This window comes from Amblyomma mixtum, chromosome 8, assembly GCF_055824585.1.
Source record: "Amblyomma mixtum isolate Tamu chromosome 8, ASM5582458v1, whole genome shotgun sequence".
NCBI lineage: Eukaryota > Metazoa > Arthropoda > Arachnida > Ixodida > Ixodidae > Amblyomma > Amblyomma mixtum.
Window position 1 is genome coordinate 132,062,913 of NC_143019.1, and position 13,838 is coordinate 132,076,750.

Here is a 13,838-nt window from a genome sequence, read left to right on the forward strand (position 1 = left end):
GAAGGGGAACAAGCTAAACCCAAGGAATGAGGCCACAGTCACTGATAAGAGGCAGTAAAATCCGGAAGTTAGGAGGGAGGGGGGAGAGTACCCTAGGGCTTATCGCTGGTGACTCAAACATGAGGAGCTCCAAAAGAGCTATATTTGAGGATGTAAAGGGTGATAGGCAGGCGGCAGTCGGTGTATTGTTAGGGAGGACAATTGACGAGATACTGAGAGAGACAAAAAGTTAACTTTCTGAGAATGTTGCAAGGTACACGCGAAGAGGTACAAAGGAGGCTGTACATCAGCTAGTTTATGAAGCAACATGCTGTGTTCAACGCTGTCATACGCCTTTGCAATATCCAACTTAACCCCAGCAGATAGTTTTTTTTGCCTCATACCAACCCTAGTATGGCTCTCCAAGTCTATGTGCGCGCTCCAAGTCGAGCACCCATGGCAGAAACCAATCTGAGCCTCTCTAAAGCCTTGAGTCAGAACATGATTCGTGAGGCGGCTGAAGACTACCCGTTCTACAAGCTTAACATAATTTATTGTGAGAGCAATCGATCGGATATTGTCCAAGTCAAAGCCCTTGCCCTGGTCTTGGAACAATAAAATAATTTTCACCGTTTTCCAATTTTGTAGAATCCAGGCTTTTTCCAAAGACAATTCATACTCTGCAAGAGGTACAGGGCAGAGTCTTGCATTAGTATTTTCAGCATGCCAACTGTCACTCAGTCAACCCCGGGGGCAGCACACATTTGGGGTGTCGTCAGCCCCGACTTTATTTCAACGCGAGATGGAGAACCTTCTGCACAATCTTGACCATGTCACGACATACTTTGACGATATACTGGTGACCGGCGCCAACGACAGCGACCATTGGGCTAATGTGTTCCGAGTCATGGAACGACTGAGGTGAGCTGGGCTGCGGCTGAAGCTTTCTAAATGCGAGTTCCTGGTACCTAAGGCGGAGTATCTGGGGCAAGTCATCAGTGCAGCCGGTCTACAACCAAACCCAACCTAGACTGAAGCCAGCACGGCAGCTGGTGCTGCTCGGCAGCACCAGTGCCTCGGAATGTGAAGGAGCTACAGAGCGACTTGTTCCTGATCAACTTTTATAGATGGTCCATGCCAAACCTCTCTAGTGCGTTGCACCCCCTGAATCGTTTCCTGGAGGCAGGGGCCCGGTGGTGCTGGACGTCTGCCCAGTCAAAAAAAACCATTGGAACCAATTGGATTTCCAATGGGTTCCAATTGGACGAGTTCAGTTTCCAATTGGTTCCAATTGGAATGGTGTTCCAATTAGATGGTCCAAATGGACTGTCCAATTGGACCATTTGGGTTTCCAATTGGTTCCAATTGGAATGGTGTTCCAATTGGATGGTCCAATTGGACTATCCAATTGGACCATTTGGGTTTCCAATTGGTGAGCCCAATTGGTCTTACCCATTGCATCCAATTGGTCCGCCCAACTGCACCCAATTTATCCAATGAATGTTTGCATGTTTGACGAAAAAGGTAGAACTAATATGGTACTTACAATAAGAGCTATCAGCAGCTTAGCCTAATAAATTGTACTCATCACCTACACCACCACTGGAGCTGAAATTAAATTAATTAACTGCGCTCAGTGGGCAAGCGTCACTGGCCCCAGCATGAGAGCCTAAAAAAATTGGGTATATAAGTTGGAGCAGAAGTGTGTTCTCTGGATGTACATATTGAGCTATTGTATGCTACTAGTGCCTGAATGTGCAGTGTTGCTTGTGTGTGATGCATGTGTGTCTGTTGAGTTTGATTTCCATAAAAGCATGTTAATTTCAATTCCGTAGAAAAATGTTGATTGGCACTAGGCAGAGTGTCTTCCTGCAGTCCTCATAAATGAGTTTTTGTTTTCGCACATTACAATGTGTTAAGTTGTAGAAATATTTATCCAAAATCCTAGAGCATATTATTCAAACATTTAGCTACCTTTCTCAATGAACGTAACATATTTTGTAACAGTTTCATTTTATATCTATGTACCACTCCCCTCAATAATGCCCTGTGGGCCATGAGGGTATCAGAAATAAATAAAATAAATAAATATTTTGTGAATATTTTCTGGGTGAAATAACTGCCTGGCCTAATGGGTCCAATTGGCTAGTCCAGTTGGATCCAATTGGTCGGGGGCTAAAAACACAACTGGAACCAATTGGTTCCAATTGGGAAGTCCAATTGGAAGCAATGGGAATGTCCATTTAGTTCCAATTGGAATGTCCAATTGGTTCCAATGTTTTTTTTTGACTGGGTGAGGAGGAGCAAGCATTCCGGAAAAGCAAAGAGCTGCTTACGTCCGCTAGAGTTTTAGCACAGTTTGACCCTGCAAGGCCGACTGTGCTGATCACAGATGCCGCACCTTACGGGTATGGGGCAGTCTTGGCACAGCGCGAGATGTCGGGGGAGGAGCGTCTCATTGCCTTTGCGTCTCGAAGTCTGGCGGCTGCAGAAAGGAACTACAGCCAGTTGGACATGGAAGCGTTAGCGCTCGTGTTTGGGGTCACAAAGTTCAGACAGTGCTAGTGGGGTCGACCGTTCGAAGCCGTCACCACAAGCCACTACTAGGTTTGCTTGCAGCAGACATACCTGTCCCAGAATCCTGCTGTCCCAGGGTGCTACGATGGGCCGTGTGGTTGTCTGGGTACCGCTATACACTAAGCTACAGGTCTGGTAGCCACATAGCACATGCGGACGGACTGAGTCGCCTGCCGCTTCCCACAACAGAGCTTCCCGTGGACTGCCTTGCTGACGTCTTCATGCTGGCGGGGGTATACCCGCGAACGCTGTCATCAGCTGCTTTTGCTGACGCCACTGCCCGGGATCCAGTGGTTTCGCGAGTTGGAGAAGCCTTGCGGACTGGCCGCCAGCTGGACATGGACCTGAGGGGAAACCCTATGAAACACGTTTCTCTGAGATGAGTGTGCAAGGGAACTGCGTGCTCTAGGGCAACCATGTGTTGGTACCTGCGTCACTCCAGGGCGACGTCTTGAGGCTGCGTCATGAGGGCCATCCAGGGATATCAAAGATGAAAGCTGTAGCGCGGAGCCACGTATGGTGGTCTGCAATGGATGACGATATCGTTGCTGGCGTCCAGGGGTGCCCCACGTGCCAGGAGCAGCAACGAGCGTCACAGCCAATACCTGTGATGCCCTGGCCGTTCCCGGACAGACCCTGGTCAAAGCTTCATGTAGACTATGCTGGGCCATACAGGAACTCTTATTTGTTTATTGCAGTGGATGCATTTTCTAAATGGATTGAGGTGTTCCGAGTTTCCTCGCCATCTCCAGAAGCCACCATTATGTGTTTGAGAGTCATGTTCGCGAACCAGGGGCTGCCCTACATTGTGGTGTCCGACAATGGTCCAGCGTTTATTAGTGACGTGTATGCAACATTCTGGAAGAAGCATGGGGTGAGACGGATGCTGGTACCGCCATATAATCCAGCGTCTAATGGCGCTGCAGAACGAGCCGTTGAGACCGTAAAGAGGAAGTTGCCGACGGCTCGTCCTGAGGACCTTCAGGCAAAAATTGCACGCTTCTTGCTGACTTACCGATCGACACCACATGAAGTCATAGGGTGCAGCCCCGCAGAGCTACAACTGGGACGAAAAATGAAGACTGCAATGGACCTGCTCCGACCGGATCTAAGGAGCACCGTACAGCAAAATCAGCCCGAGCAGAAGATAAGATGCGACCAGCGAACGAAAGCTCGGATTCAGGGACTGCCTGGGGATCAGGTATTCGCCAGAAACTTTCGGCCAGGGCCTGCATGGGTGCAGGCTGTAGTCATAGCTCAGGTTTAGGTTTAGGTTTATGGGGTTTAACGTCCCAAAGCGATTGAGGCTATGAGAGACGCCGTAGTGGAGGGCTCCGGAAATTTCGACCACCTGGGGTTCTTTAACGTGCACTGACATCGCACAGTACACGGGCCTCTAGAATTTTTAATCCAAAGAAATTCCAGCCGCCGCGGCCGGGATCGAACCCGCGTCTTTCGGGTCAGCAGCCGAGCACCATAACCACTGAGCCACCACGGCGGCGTAGTCTTAGCTCAGGGAGCGTTTTCATCGGATCTTCAAGTGGCAGACGGACGACGTTGGACGCGGCATCATGGTCATCTCCGGCAGGGAAACCCGCTACCCCAGGTTGAGCATAACCAACGGTCCAGCACGGTCACGGACCCTAACGTCCCTGAGCCCCGTCCTGACGTATCCAATCCGGCAGGGCAGGTTGTGGCACCTCACTTGTCAGATCAGGGTTCCGAAATCTCCTCTCCAGAGGTTTCAACTGAGGAACCAAGGCAACCAAGGGCTTCAGAAGGTACAGCGTCCCCTCGTCAAACACCTGTCACCACGCTTCCCCGACGGGACACCAGGGTTCGTCGTCCTGTGCAGCGCTACTGCCCATAACTCAAGTGCTTCCATTGTTACACTTAATCACCTTGTAATTGTTTGGTTGTTTCTTAACTCAGGGTGGGGGGGATGTGACGTTATTGATCACAGGAGGGCGCCACCGCGTCGGTAAATAAAAACGCACGCATGTCTGGGCTGGTCAGTGCGTTGCAAGCCTTCGACTGGCGTGTTGTATTCACTCTTGGCCGGGAAATGTTCCCGGCCCGGCTTATCACAACATTTTAAAACACTGTCAGGAAACTCTAGGAAAGATTGCCAATACACGGGTATAGGACACAAATACAGTGTAAGTACCTGACTCATCTGCCTTCTGGAGAGGCTGTACAGGTAGTCTAAACAAAAAAAAATTGCTGAGGCTCAGCTTGGCTAAGCCTGGGGAATGCGAAGCATATTAGTGGCTAGGCTTGGTAATACATGGCTTTCCTTGGTTGAATACTTGGTCATTTTAATACAACCACTAGAAGCCTTCGTCGTGGGGGAAGACAACGGCATGGCTACAGCGGAATGCCGACTAACCCCGAGACGCGCGTTGGGTGAGCGTCTGGATTGCCAGGGAAGCCGCGTCTGCCTGCCCGGTGGAGCGAGCGTTTCACCTACACCGAGTGTGAACGTGCGTTCGAAATGCGCGGGAATGCGCGGGTGTGACGGCTAGGGGTCCCACGGCGACGGCGCGAGGTGGAGGCCGGCTCTCTCATCCGATGTCACGCGGTGTGACGTCACGGTGTCACGTGGCGTGACGGCTAGGGGTCCCATGGCGACGGCGCGAGGTGGAGGCCGGCTCTCTCATCCGATGTCACGTGGTGTGACGCCACGGTGTCCCGTGGTGTGACGTCACGGTGTCACGTGGGGGTCCCACGGCGACGGCGTCAGTGGTAGCTCTAGCAATATGCTTCGCATAAAAACGCACAGTGAGGGAATTGCAGGTTTCAGGCATAAAGGCCCCTCACGAGTGTGTCCAGTCGATGCGTATAGGAACGGCAAATGAGCCCTAAGACGCCTAACAAGCACAGCTACTAAAGAGGAGTAGCTTCCCGATTTGCGGAAGAAAAAAAAACTGTTGCACGAATAACTGAACAGGTCCTATTCAAGCAGACTCCGGAAAAAGGAACACGTGGTCGCGACGCATGTGTTCCCCCTAGTGGTTCCCGCTTACAAACACGCTACGTGTTAAACTGCACCAGACTCTCACGCAGTGCATTTCTGAGCGTCGACTTCCTGAGCTTCCATTGGCCCCGTCCGGCGGTACTGCCCGCTCATTGTCTTCTACGTAGCACATATCCGTGCTTTCGCACTGATTAATATCTAGTAAACACCTTCTGTAGTTTCCAGAATTCCAAAATTTGGCACTGCTACCGTTCAATTTGATCTAGGTCTGATTTGGACCATAATCGATGTCCAACCATAATTGACCATGCCCAACCCGATGGCGACCCCAAAATTTGGCTCTGGCCATTCCCTAAATGTTATCACTCGACACTTAGGAATAACCGTGATTAAACACTGCCTTACTTCCATTTCATGTTTTTCAATTGTTGTTATACTTGCTCACTCTTAGCCACCGGGACTTCAAGGGTTGAATCCTGGCGTGACTGGCACTGCGCTTCTTCACAAGCGTCTTTCAGGGCGGGATCTGAGCGGAACTTGCCTTTTTATTTCAATATTTTGCAAACTAGGCTGCGTTTTCAGTACGCATCACCGAGTGTCGCCATCGTCGAATGTGTTTTTTTTTCTTCACTTTTCAAAGAGAGCAACATCTAAATGTGAATAGAAGGTCAAGCGGCTGTGTGCGTATAACAGTGATATGAGTATTTCTTTCTCCTCGCGGCCTGTTCAATGTTCATTCTGTTCTGTTCAGGGTCCAGTGGGGCGACTCGTAGCGCAGCATTTGCTGTATTTTGTGCGCCTGTTTCAAAAGTTCTATTGCCCAGCAAAATCTCGCATGCCAGGCTTCGTAAGTCTGATCTGAGCTCTACGTTGGTATTAAGATGGCGGTGCTCAATAGTGGGAATGTTCCGAAATGCGCGATAGACTGGGTCAAACAAAAGCCCTATTTTCTCAATATCTCCACGCGCACACATCAAAACTAGGCCATTTTAGCAAATTCAACTGCATATTTCGTCGTAGCACTTTGTCACTTAATGAATTAGGACACGAGGATTACAAAAATTCAGTTAAAAAATAAGAAATATGCACAAAAAGGTTCATTCTGTCTGCAATTTCGCCGCGATGAACACAATGAATCGGAAATTCAAAATACCTCGGCCCTGACAAGTGTGATTTCGGTCTTGGAATATTCGGCATTGTTGCGGGAAAGATTTCAAACGAAGCTGCTCGGAATGATGAACGATATTTGCACTGATATTTGAATCAAAATAGGAGGTTGTGTTTTTATTTGCCTTTAATGGTGGTGGCGGTGGTGGTGGACCCCCGCCATATCTGTGTTGACTGCGCATAGTGCGCAACTACTCGGGGGGGGGGGGGGGGGGAGCCGTTATCATAGCCGGTCATAAGGCATGATCCACTGCGCCCGCTGTTGTGATCATGCTGCCAACAACGCGGACCAGACCAAACTGGACCGCTGAGCGGGCAACAAAGCCGTCCTCCTCACGATAGCTAGACGCCGGTTCTCGACGAATGGCGGCGGCAGCGTCTCCCCTTTGTGCAAGAAAAAATAGGGATCCATCTTCACCTCGCCTGAAAGCAACTTCGATGCTGCCGTCACAATAGCTCCAGACAGCATCGCGACTGTGGCGAGCTAAAGGAAGGCCCGAATCTTCCCTGTACTCAGAACAGCAGTGGCAAAGGGAGGAAACCGGGAGCCGACGACCTCGTCAGAAGTGGCGAGCGTTTATTGAAGGAGTATTAAAGCTCACACTGGTCAGCGCCCGGTTCCGGCTGGGCCATAACCGTCACCGTCGTCCGTAAGAAGTGGTGCGTTGCGGTGCCATTAGCGACATCGCCATCGGAGTGCGGGTTTCCATCAGCGGATCCGCTGCGAGTTGAAACAGTGCTGCCCATCCCGGTGGGCGGCAACCCACGTAAGCTTGAGGGATTCCTGATTGGACAGTCATCCAGTGCCCTGATTCCCCTGTTGTGGAGCTAGGGACATGAGAGGGTATAAAACCTGCCGTGTGCATGTGCTTACACCTGATACCGTCATATTTCTACTTCTATACATACTATACTTTATGGGGTTGCAAATGGGGAGATAAATCCGTTCTCCCCCGTTTAAGCGCGGCTGACCCAGTTGAAAGCAGCGCAGACCCCGTGGTCGGGAACGCTACTGAGCGCACACCGACCACGGCGGGCCTTGCTCTGCGGGAACAAAGGAACGACACACTGGTTGACACAAACAAGGCATTTAGTGCTATAAGAACAATAACGCCAGCTGGCAGCCTGGCAACAAAACACACTGAGGAATCGAGGATGTCCGACTCACTAGTACGCTTACGAGCCAACGTTCGCCCACGTTAGGGCAAAGGGAAGCTCCGAGGCCCGACGGGACGGGGTGGCGGGAGCAAGTTCCAACCACGAGACGCCCGCGGCCAAGAGCGGAGCGGCGCGCGGAAACGTCCGCTTGCGTTCCCGGTCCCAAGGAGAAGAGACCCCGTCGCTCCCTGCGAGCGCGCAGAAAAACGCCATCCGTGGCGCTGGTGTCGCTGCGACGTGAGCGCCCTCCCCTGTTAGTTAAAAACAAGGGGAGTGCGTTGCGGGGAAGCTAACCACGGGGATCTAGTGCATTGCGGGAAGGCGAACGCAGGGGACGAAGGCGTCCCCACAACTTCTACATATTTCTTACTTTTGTACATATTTCTTACTTCATACATATTTACGTATACTTATATCTATACACATTTAATTACTTCTATCTTTCTTCTACATATTTCTTACTACATAAGTAAATTTCACAGGTTCTCTTTCCTCCTTGCACCAGAGGTGCCCCGCCAGAGACGGTTTGTTTAACTTGAAAACTGAAGCTTGATCTTCGCACCAGGGGGGCCCCGTCAGAGACGGTCTTGTGATCAGTTGACACGCAGGGGTAAGGCGAATCTTTACGATTTATATACAAATATTTACACTGCATAAAAGTTTGGGCACTATAGACAAATTAAACGGCAAAGGACAAACAACAAAAGCGTGGAACTGGCTAACACTAGGGGAGGCCCCTACTCGGCATAGCCGAAGTTGCATAGCATCTCACCTTAGCGCAGAACCCCGCTTCCGGCTCCGGGGCCCGGTTTTAAAGCCTTAAAGGACCGCCCACATTTGATAGCTTCCAATCATGTTGCACTGCTCACATGATTGGTTTACCGAGAGCATGGCCAGCCCTCCAGCTTCCTAGGGCAAAACGCCCTTTCCATTGAAGAATAAAAGTAAAACCAAACACAAATACACATTCGTGCCATCACGTGCGCGAATCAGTACCGCGGGGCGGGGGACACCCGTACTTCTCGGCGCGTTCGCGAGCGGCCGCGTTCCAAGAAGGGAGACGCTTTGCTTTGAGCGCCCCCAGGCGCGTACCGGTGACCCCACGTACACTAACGATCCCTTAAACGCCTTTCCCAGGATTCTACAAAGGGCTCAAATGCCACTTTTAAAATTATAACAAAGGGATCGGTACGGGTCACAAAACCACCCTGTGGGTTACATGCCGCAGCTACACCAGCACTGGCACCAACAAAACCAAAAACAAAAAAAAATGCACACGGGCACCAACACAACATTACGCAAAATGCACAAATACACACAGTGGCATGCCTGCCGTGCGCCGTAACACGGCGTCCAAGTTGGTGGGTTGCACCCAGTTCACCACCTCCAAGCACACACTCGTCCTCGCGAATGGGCACACATGCACACAGACACTCGCAACCGGAGCGTTCACTGGCACTCATATTGGGTCCGTAAGCGGCCACGTGAACCTCCTTAGTCGCACCGCGCGTCCCTGTGTGCGTTCGAGCCAACAGGTGTCTCGATCGACACGATTAACGCCTAATGGCCGCTACGCTCATTAGACTGGTGCCACAGCGGGGCAAGAACTCAGCAGCTGGTGCCCTCCAGGATCAAACACGTCCCATTTCTCGATGGGTCCAAACCCCTGATCACACAACGCACCTAAGGGCACGCTCTCTCCGGCGCGCCGGTACGAACCGCATGCTGCGCAAGGAGCATAGCGCCTGGCCCGTCCAAATTTTTCAGTACGGTCAGTCTTGCTACACTTGATTTGGCAGCCTGTAGCACGGAACGTAATGTTCCGCGTACCCACTTTCAACATGAAAGCCTCGCACCTGCCTCCTGGTATTTCGCCTCGCTTCGAGCCATTTGCCTCGTTCCTACAAGGAGAAACATTGAAACTGCCGCTCCCTACTTTATAGGAGCTTGCCGGCTTCACGGCATCATCTGACTCCGAGGCTGTATGAGGTGACTCGTAGTTACTTGATCCGAATTTGCCTTGAGTCAAGTCGTCACGCATTTCCTTCTCCTCGAAGGACCTGGTCGGACGCCCATCCTGTGCGTTCGACAATTGCGCGGCGCTCCGCCCGGTAGGCGCTACAGGCCCACCTCCGTTCTCTGGCTCGGATGGAACGCTCCTGCCATCACTAACGCTACGAGGCGCGTCCTGCCACCTGCCCGACACCGTCTGGCGTTGCGGCAACGTTGGGTTTCCTGCTGTCACTAGCTCGCCGATCTGACGTCTGTCGTCGCTGGTCGCTTCACGCTGAACCAACTGCTCTTTTTCGCAGCTTTCCTGAGATCGAGTTTTTATTCCTGAACTCGCGTCCGCGTCCCTGGTGTAATTTGGGGTAGAGCTAACCTGGGCGGCCGGATCGTCGGAGTGCGAGATCACCGCCTCTAATACTGCGACGCTGCGTTCCATCAGGATGCTTTCTTTAACTGCGACTTCAGCTTCGCAAAAATCTGGCTCACTTTTTACTTCTTCCTGGCTGTTTTCCTGACCTGTGCTTGACAGGCATATACCATTGCCTTCCAGCACTGGCGTCCTCTCCACTCGGGACTCGGAGCAGTTCTCCCTAGCTAGTTGACTAGCTCTCCTAGACTCTTTGAGCTTAGCCAGCTCGAGCTCTAGCTGCTGGCGCCTTGCTTCTAACACCTGCAAATCCGGAGGTTTTTCCTCGCATAGCGGCGCCTTTCCTCCATTCACTTTTGCAAGCTCAGCCTGATAATAAGCTAAGCGCGCCTTCGCCAATTCCACTCGCTACCACACATCGAGTGTGGGCCTGCATGGATAACTCTCCATACCGCCGTCTGTATCCCTCAACTGTCCTACCAGCTCGAACACATGCACAGGGACACTAACACTACGACGAAGGAAACTCACAGTTTCGATGCGTCGATCCGCATTGCCAGCTCCTTGGCGTCGGAGTCCACCGCCACTTTCACCGGACGCTGCGATGAGCTGTCGCACGCCGCTGGTCCTGTGCACGTTGTCGTCACTTGCTGCGACCCGCCGGTGACCGTCAAGTTCTCGACGCGCTGCTTTTCTTGACCGGATGCAGTCCCGCGTCGCTGGACTACTGCCGTGGTCCTTGCATGCTTGCCGCCGTCTCTCCGCAAGTCCGTTCTCGAACGCTGCTGTTGTCTGATCGTCGCCTTTCTCCCTGTCTTCAGTCTTCTTCCTGCGCCGTCTTCCTATGGCCGCAGGATCCTCGTCGACTGCGCCAGTTAATTTCACAGGTTCTCTTTCCTCCTTGCACCAGAAGTGCCCCGCTAGAGACGGTTTGTTTAACTTGAAGACTGAAACTTGATCTTCGCACCAAGGGTGCCCCGTCAGAGACGGTCTTGTGATCAGTTGACACGCAGGGGTAAGGCGAATACTTGACGATTTATATACAAATATTTACACTGCATACAAGTTTGGGCACTAGAGACAAATTAAACGGCAAAGGACAAACAAAACAACAAAGAGGTGGAACTGGCTAACGCTAGGGGAGGCCCCTACTCGGCATAGCCGAAGATGCATAGCATCTCACCTTAGCGCAGAACCCCGCTTCCGTTGTTGTTGTTGTTGTGACTGAGAGAAGGATGAAAAGGAAATTGCACGGGCCTGCTAGTGGCTCGAGCCAAGCCACCACCGCTGCCACGTGCAGATAGAGGAGAGTTAAAAGATCAGAGGAAGGAGAGAGAGGAAAGGAAAGACGCGCGTCGCAGCAACAACTGCGTCCGCCGGAGCGGACGCTGCTCAAAAACAGATAAGCGGCCGAAGCCACGCTCGCCGAAGCGAGAACAGATCCCCGCTTCCTGCTCCGGGGCCCGGTTTTAAAGCCTTAAAGGCCCGCCCACATTTGATAGCTTCCAATCATGTTGCACTGCTCACATGATTGGTTTACCGAGAGCATGGCCAGCCCTCCAGCTTCCTAGGGCAAAACGCCCTTTCCATTGCAGAATAAAAGTAAAACCAAACACAAATACACATTCTTGCCATCACGTGCGCGAATCAGTACCGCGGGGCGGGGGACACCCGTACTTCTCGGCGCGTTCGCGAGCGGCCGCGTTCCAAGAATGGAGACGCTTCGCTTTGAGCGCCCCCAGCCGCGTTCCAATGACCCCGCGTACACTAACGATCCCTTACAACATATTTCTTAATTCGATGGAGGCGAAATTCTAGACGCCCGTGGACTGTGCGATGTCAGCGCACGCTAAAGAACCCCAGGTGGTCGAAATTTCTGGAGACCTTCACTACGGCGTCCTTCATAGCCTGAGTCGATTTGGAACTTTAAAGACCAATAAACCAATTTCTTCCTTCTAAATTTCTCATTCTATACTTCTATATAATTCTACTTCTCTTTCACGTACTCATGAAAATATGTAAATTAAAACTTGTACACTTCTCTTCATCTGCTCCCATGATCTCTCGCTACTCGGTCTCCGGCCGTGTCGTTACTGTTCCGAACCCCTATATAAACGTGGGCAGCAACACCGTGCATACCGCGTCTGCGTCTTGGTGGTGCCGTTGGTGCAGGTGTTTGCAACCTGCTTCCCGTTGTTCCACATGGAAGTTCGGGGGCGCATTCCTGTGATATGGGGGTACCAAGAGACGAACTCGGATGGTCTGTTAAAGGGTGGTTTTAAGCCACCTTGTGTCTTCGTGGTGAATAACAAGCTCTTGCAAAAATGTAGCTGACGCTGGAGGTGGTGGCAAGCCGTCTAAATTGTGGAGGGGGAGGAGAAACATTTATTGAATCAAAAGACATTATTGATCTGGAGGTCGAGTGGGTCGCTTTCTCATTCCAGGACTCTACTGGACATGGCTGCTTGAAGAAATTCCTGGACGAGCGTTTCTTGTCCCGCAAGAGTGTCGCCGGACAGCTCTACTTGCCACCGCGAAAATGAAGTACAAAGCGTTTTGAAGTGTTAGGGTCTGCACCCGCTACCCTACGAAATGCGGAAGAGTATGGGACCGTTGTCGGCGTATAGGATTTTGCTTGTTTGAATACGACAGAGCTACTGCTTCTTCAGTGCTCACCTTTTCGTGGGGAGGTGGATCATTTCTTTGATAGTGTTGTGGGGGCCTTGCGCTAGAAACTTATTCTTAGAGGTGCTTTGCAGGAGTCCTAGTGCACTTTTTCTGGTCTTCAGAGCTAGAGGGTTGAGTTTTCCTCAGTGGGTGACGTATGGTTTTATAGAGGCGGCCACGTAGTTGATGCGGCTGAGGATGAGGGAAGGGTTAGACGAGCCGGATTAGGTTCGCTTACGTCATGCCAGCGTGGCGGTTTTAAATCCGGTGTATGAGACGGGTGGTTTGCTAAGTAGCTCCCTTGCGCTTAAGCAGCGTGTTTCCATTGCTGCAGTTGTAAAATGAAACGTGCTCAACACTTGAATCTTGAGAACCACGTCGATTAGGTTGCTATTCACGTGCAGGCAGATGCAGAGGGAGGGGTGGGGTCTGTGTGGGGGCCGACCTCATTAGGAATGCTTTTCCGCAGACCTGAAATAGCTTTGTGTCCACACGGTATCTCTGACGTCGCATTCAGGTAAAATGCCTTCCCTTCATCGGCTTCAAGAGTGGGCGCCAATGATGTGTTAAAGTGCGTGTGTGCTCCCAGTGTCTTCTCGTAACTGATTGACCGCCACGCCTCCTGTGCTTCAAATGACACCTTTAACCGGTACTGATTAGCCACCCTCCTCTCCATATTCCACTCCACGGCTCCAACCTAACATTATAGGTTAGATGTTGCAAAGGTGGCAGTAGCATAGCTAACGTATGAAAATTGAATTACAAGTATAATTCTTTTCTAACGAGACCTAAAGCGCATTTTGTTGAAAACACACCTAACTCATTAGTATTGCAGAATAGTTAAAAAATTTTAGATCATTAATATGAACAAAAGTTCGCGCACCGCTTTAAAAGATTTTGACAATGAATAAATGCGTAATATTAGCTAGCCAACTT

The 13,838-nt window shown here is 51.2% G+C and overlaps 1 protein-coding gene across 1 annotated transcript in view; it reads right to left on the minus strand.

The window, feature by feature from the left end:
* The window catches only part of LOC149334468 (endothelin-converting enzyme 1-like), a 369,834-nt gene extending 358,211 nt beyond the window's left edge, over positions 1–11,623 (minus strand). Inside the window, exon 1 of the mRNA XM_089555143.1 lies at positions 10,767–11,623. The gene's annotated coding sequence lies outside the window, so the exon portion shown is untranslated. The remainder of the gene's footprint in view (positions 1–10,766) is intronic.
* Positions 11,624–13,838: the final 2,215 nt, after the last annotated feature.